Source organism: Mercenaria mercenaria, chromosome 19 (genome assembly GCF_021730395.1).
Source record: "Mercenaria mercenaria strain notata chromosome 19, MADL_Memer_1, whole genome shotgun sequence".
In the NCBI taxonomy this organism is placed as follows: Eukaryota; Metazoa; Mollusca; class Bivalvia; order Venerida; family Veneridae; genus Mercenaria; species Mercenaria mercenaria.
Window position 1 is genome coordinate 18,020,371 of NC_069379.1, and position 6,395 is coordinate 18,026,765.

General features: G+C 33.3%; 1 protein-coding gene across 7 annotated transcripts in view; it reads left to right on the plus strand.

Moving 5' to 3' along the window:
• LOC123541703 (low-density lipoprotein receptor-related protein 1-like) overlaps positions 1-6,395 on the plus strand; it is a 113,027-nt gene that overhangs the window by 79,816 nt on the left and 26,816 nt on the right. The window contains exon 49 of one of the 7 annotated variants that reach the window (XR_008368547.1): positions 3,283-3,448. The exons of the other annotated variants lie outside the window; for them this stretch is intronic. The gene's annotated coding sequence lies outside the window, so the exon portion shown is untranslated. Of the gene's footprint in view, positions 1-3,282; positions 3,449-6,395 lie in introns of those variants that run through there. 7 annotated transcript variants of the gene reach the window in all.

The following is a 6,395-nucleotide window of genomic DNA, read 5'->3' on the forward strand; positions in this document are numbered from 1 at the left end:
TATTCCATAAAACATACAGCAGCGAATGTAAGAAAAAATAACACTTTGTTGGAAATATCGAAAATTTATAGCAGTCCGTTGAAAACTGTGGGTAGGCGCATTCTGTCACAAACGAGGAATACATAATTTGCTTTTTAAACATATATTTGTTATCGGTAATATGTCATTTGTTAAGACATTGACAGAAAGGTATCAGTGTCTTATTCCTTTAGCGAAACATGTTTTATGAGGATTACGTTGGCTCAAAAATAAATATGTGATTCATTGTCTACAATTTTTACACAGGCGTCACATGTTTTCTTTAAAAAAAAGACGTTACACACAAATATGATATACATTTGTACCTTAAAACTGTTGTGCACTGTGAATTGTACCTATTTTACAGTCGAATATCCCCGTTGCCAAAGCTAGTTTCATCTCGAACTGCTTTTTAATCTTTAAGAATATTTTCATTTAACGCTAATGCTGGCTAAATCATTGCAGAGATAAATATTGTCATATCCATTCTTTCTGCATTCGAAATACTTGTGACATGATCAGCGCAAAGAAAAATGACCGTTGTCAAAATTCGATTTATAATTTAATAAAGAAAAAGTAAAACCTTTTTTAAACTTGCGGAATACTTCATGTGCTTTTCCAAACAGCTTTTGTCTTACTATTCATAAAAATTGTCAGTATTAGAAATCGTGTATCCAAAATATATCACAAAGTGGTAATTTTCGCGTCATACCCATTTAATAAAGATGTTTTAAAAATGTTTTGCCAAGACATGCACCGCACACTGTTCTTATCATTTAGTGTTATTGAATAGCTTGAAATATACCTATGAACAAAATCGGAACTAATGTTCGAGGAATCAACAGTCATGGCATACGTTTTGTTAAAGTTAAGACGCCCTCGGCTGAAAGAAATACTTTCAAAACTGTATTTTATTGAAACAGTGCGATATACATTATCTACAATAACCACATTCCGTTTGTTATTATTGACACATTTTCTGAATGTATTGTACGTATAGCACAGTCAAGCTAGTTTATACGTTTTGTGGCGGAAACGTTGCACGTGCTTTCAATGATGTGCCTTCGGTATACTGCGTATACATACATAATTTTTTATGTTGACATTATAGGCATGTTGAACAGTTATCTTAGATTAGAAACACACAACTATTTTTTGACTGGCCTATACGCTTGTCATTGTAAGAGGAAACGACAGCTGGTGACTGTGACGTATAAATTGCGGCAATATCAAACTATCGGGGTTTTTTTAAGTTGTTCAAAGTGAAACGCGGGCAAATCGTCAAACGGGAAAGATCTTCTTAACGGGTAATAAATCATTTTAAAAGAGTGACTGCCATACATTTACCATACATTTATGACTTTCTTCATTCTATCAAGGTGTATAGTTCAATATTGGGTAATCAAAATTCAAACACTTCTGACTGACCTCAATCTCATATCGAAATTCAGTTTTTGGTCCGTGGGCCAATGTCAAAATATTTGAAAGTCGTAACCCAGAAATTAGGCAGAAGTTGATCTATACTATGATGTTATTCTATCATTCAGAAAACTTTGAAGGGTGGATGTCGGTCTGATCAACTTGTCAGTAAAATTTAATTTTGCTTTTAAAAACGTTGGTGTCTAATGAATACAATTCAGCATTGCATAGGGATAACGCTGATTTGGATGGTGAAAAAAAAATTATGTGACATTTCTTATAGTAAATCTTATCTTTTAATGCCTGAAATAATCCATAATTTACTTTGGTTGTTAAATAATGCTACGCTATGTATTATATGTCGAATAAAATGTAAAAAGTAGGGGTTGATGTACCCCACCCACCACATTAGTACATATACTTACGCGGGAATTCTTAGGAACTTCTAATCCCTTATAAACGAACAGAACACCCATGTTTACAATAAAGAAAACAAATGAAGAATAATTAACTAAAAAATCAAAAACCTTTGCACCTTAATGTCAGTTGGCCAATCCTATGGTTCGTGTTCTATTTCTGGACGGTTTACATACTGACAGACCTATTCGTAGCTGACGGAAGTATTGCAAAAGCTGATACGACCGCAACATTTTCAAAGAAGTTCCCTATGGGGGAACATCAAAAGGGAAGAAGATCCAGCCATATCAGTCTTTCTTCAGTATGACAGCTGTTTCAAGTTAATCCGAAATTATTATACATATGAGTTAGTGTCACCAAAGTGGCTTTAATTCTCTTCCATGCTAGCTTAGGTCTTTTAAGCAGTCATTATGTACGTAGTAATTGAATCACCCAACATTTAATTTTGTTAAACTACCAACAACATAGTTTATTTAGTTTCACAGCTTTTTCAAATAAAGATAGCCACCATTTTCCAAATTTCCAAATAACTGCCTTAAATTCGATTAAACATGTACATATGAAAGAGGTATAGCTCTTCAAAAGTAAAAGCTATATTAGAAATCACCTGATATTGATTGAAACATGTTACAGATGATTTTACCAAAATGACCACCTGAAATCGGTTAGACGTACAAATATCCAGTATTATGAAACAAATCAAATAAGTTTTCAAGGGATTGAAGTTTGGTTATTCAGATAAATCTAACAAAGATACTGTTCTGTCATTTTCAAGCTGGCCGCCAGAAATAAGTTTGCAAACATACGTATGGATAAGATCTAAGTAATCATAGCTGTAATAGAAGTCATCTGATTTTGTAATACGTTACCAATATGAGCTACTTCAATCTCTTGATTTAATCACGATGTCGCCGATTTTCAAAATGCATATCGTCAAAGACAATACAGTAATATAATTTAAATGCTGCTTTTATTTCTTTTAATACTAGACATGTTACTCTAAATTTTCATTCAAAGCATTTTGAATGTATCTACAATATTAATTTGCATCGGAATGGCTGCCTGATAGATGTTACATATATAGTTTATCCTAATAAAATAACGAGAAATGGAGAATCGAAAATATAATGAAATTGTCATTTTCTTTTTTAAAGTCAAGTGAAAAAGATCATTGTACAGTTATGTTTTTTGAAACATTTGAAAAGATTTAAAAAGTTTATGTTTAAATGCAACTTGCATTTTTCTGTCACAATTCAGCTAAGTATTTACGACCTCTTTTTTAAGGTCAAAGCCCTATCTGACTACACAAACGGAAATGAGCATATATAAAGTTTTAAACTTATCAATGTAGTTTATAGTACATATATATTGATGTACTTTTGGTGGTGTCAAACTATTTGTCACTTTTTTTAACCTATGATGCTTCAGAATTAAGATGTCCAACAGTTATTGACAACGGCCAGCTTGATTCAAATTGTACACGAGAAGTGGGTCGGACATGTGATTACCAGTGTAATAAGGGCTTTCTAAAGATGACAGAAAATGTCGTTTGTATCAAAAAAGGAACGTATCATATACCGAAAAGTGAATTGTGTGCAAGTATTTTTATATCTCAATTTTTTTTCTATCGTAAGTATCATGTCTGATACAGATACTATATGCGTACAGCGTAAAGAATTGTGGTTCTTCTGTTCATATCGCCTTTAAAAGAATTAGAAATTTAGACTACGTATATACTGTATTCGGGAAGGCTGTCATACCAGCAGAAAATACGTTTTGCCGCATTGTCTATGAATGCATCAATTATTCTCAGTTTATACTTCTATATGTTGCTGTGAAAGTCGAACAGGGGTACGGGAAATACAATTTAAAATAACCAAAAAAAAATTACAGGTCCGTTTCTATGTTTAAAATAATTTCTAACACCTAATAACTTTTGTTTATCATTTATAAAACTGAATTTGAAGATAGTGAATCAAATTGGAATAAAAGTTATCCTTTATTTTTTTGATTTCCTTGCAGTGGTAAAATGTCCGTCAACAATACCAAATGGAGAAATCACTGGAACATGTAACCAAACAGTTGGAGAAACATGTGTGTTCAAATGCAATGGTGGTTTTCAAGCAGTCAGCTCCCTTCATAAAACAACGTGTAATAACACCAGACAATGGGGCGCAGCAGACAACGTATGGTAAATATTATTGCACTAAATCCTTTCTGTACGTTATAGCATTCATTTGAAAACCTTACGTAAATAATGTAGATCTTACTTTAGTCAATGTTTAGGATATTTAAAAACAGAACTTTTGTAGATTCACTACAGTTACATGATGAAGCTAGATTACTGGTAAGCTAGTCAAAGACAGTCAGCTTCTCGTGTGAATAGGTCAGTCAAGGCATCAGCTGAAGATAGTCATTGAGAGTTTTGTGTGATTATAGCTCCCAGATAAGACCTACACAAATTTAGAAGTTAGGTTTATTTAATAGTGTAATGGCATTCTAACCACTTTTCTTTCTTACCAGACTGTATTGTTTTAATTGTGTGAAAACGATAATTTATATTCAGAGATCAAGTGTCCAGGTACTATTGACAATGGAAAAATAAGTAGAGACTGCCAAAGAAAAATTGGTGACAAATGCAATTATGAATGCGATGACGGTTTCGTTATGACGAAGGAAAAGGTTGTCTGCACAGGAAATGGAACATATCACGTACCTGAAAATGGTCTTTGCACGCGTATGTTGATTGCTTCATTAAAACATTTGAAAAGTGTATGACTAGTTCATTAATGTGTTGTATTAGTTGACATAGCCTTAATGAGGTAAGATAATGAATTCTAGCATACAACTGTAACTTTGAGACAGTCTAATGCATTTTCGATTCACTATCCACGGCAATTTTAATGATTAAATTCTGTTTGGAACTCAATTAAACACAAATAAAAGGTCTTTCATGCAATGACAGGCAAGTGTCATCTAAGCACATTTAATCATAAATCTTGCATAATTGATACCCATGTACAAAATAACATTTTTGTTCTTGCGTAGCTTACAACTGCGGCGATCAAATTGAAAATGGAGCATTAGAAAAGGGGTGCATAAGGACGATCGGTTCTTCATGTCAATTCAGCTGTAATAAATATTTTAAGTCAAGCATCGCAACGCAGCTGATTACCTGCCAGGCTACTGGATGGAATCTGGGGACAAATGAACTTTGAAAAGGTAAGTTTCAGTTTAGAAAAATTAGTTGTGAAAACAAGTAAAACAAATCGCTGTTACATTAACTCATGTTTAATTTCGGCATCTATAAGATTTATATTGATGCAGCGTTTTTAAGTTGTTACGTATCATATCATATGCTGTGGCAATTTGAAATGATTTCGCAATAAGGGTTATGATTTTAGCATATCTGTGGATATAAAATATCTTTAGAACATACATCTGACTGGCAAATAGAAAAGATACTCATCTTTAATAATAAACAATGAGACATGATGAAAACAAAAAAAAAAAGAAAAACTACGACTGACCCTTTCTATAATGTATCTGAGACACGGTTTGTTGCCAGAAAACGTAATTATTTTCTTTCGGATGGTAGCAATTTTGAAATGATATTTGTAAATAAAAAGGGAAAGGAGAACCGTAAGCTTATTAGCTTTCTGTCCATTTCCCTTATCACAGTTGTTGTATATTATTCATGTACTGACTTGTATCCATAAAAATAATCGTCAATATACATTTGATTACTTGTTCTCCGCATGAGATTCTAGACAGTCACAGGAAAGACATGCGTCTGTGTGAGATACAGTTGTGGCAAAAGAATTTAGAAGAAGAATATGAGATTGCGTTATGTGCACTAAATATTTGCAATTTGCAAGTATAACAGGTTAACTTTAACCGACATGAAAATACTGTTTATGTAACTTTTATGTTTTTACTTTCAACTTAAATTTCGGCGTTACGACAATTTGTCATTCTACAGAATCGGTATGTGAGGATAGATCTCTAACAAATGGGAGAACAATGGGACAATGCACAAGCAAAATTGGCGAGATGTGTATGGTACAGTGTGATAAAGGTTACATTAATACAACCGACAAAGTCATTTGTCAGGATGACAGTATGATCCTTCTGACTCATGTGCAGGTACGTTTAAATGACAACGCCTTCAATTACATTATTTACAATTTTACAGCACACGGTTTAACAACAAAAATCTAATCGCAGGAGCCCGAACCACAGCATGGGCAATTTGTCTTCTGTTCTGGGTAAAATAAGTGCAAGATATACATTTTTCTCGCTCGCTACGCTCACGAACATAATTTGTCTTTTGTTCTGACTGAAAAATGTAAAATACGCATTTTTTCTTGCTCGCTACGCTCGCATAGGTAATTCTTCTCTTATTCTGGTACATAATTTGCACCTTCTTTTCGCTCGCTATGCTGGCACATTTAGAATCTGGCAAAGTTTGCATGAGCTATTTTATGTTAGTTAGTCCTAGGTAACCCTCTCCATAAAAATCCTCTGGAGCCTGGCTAAGA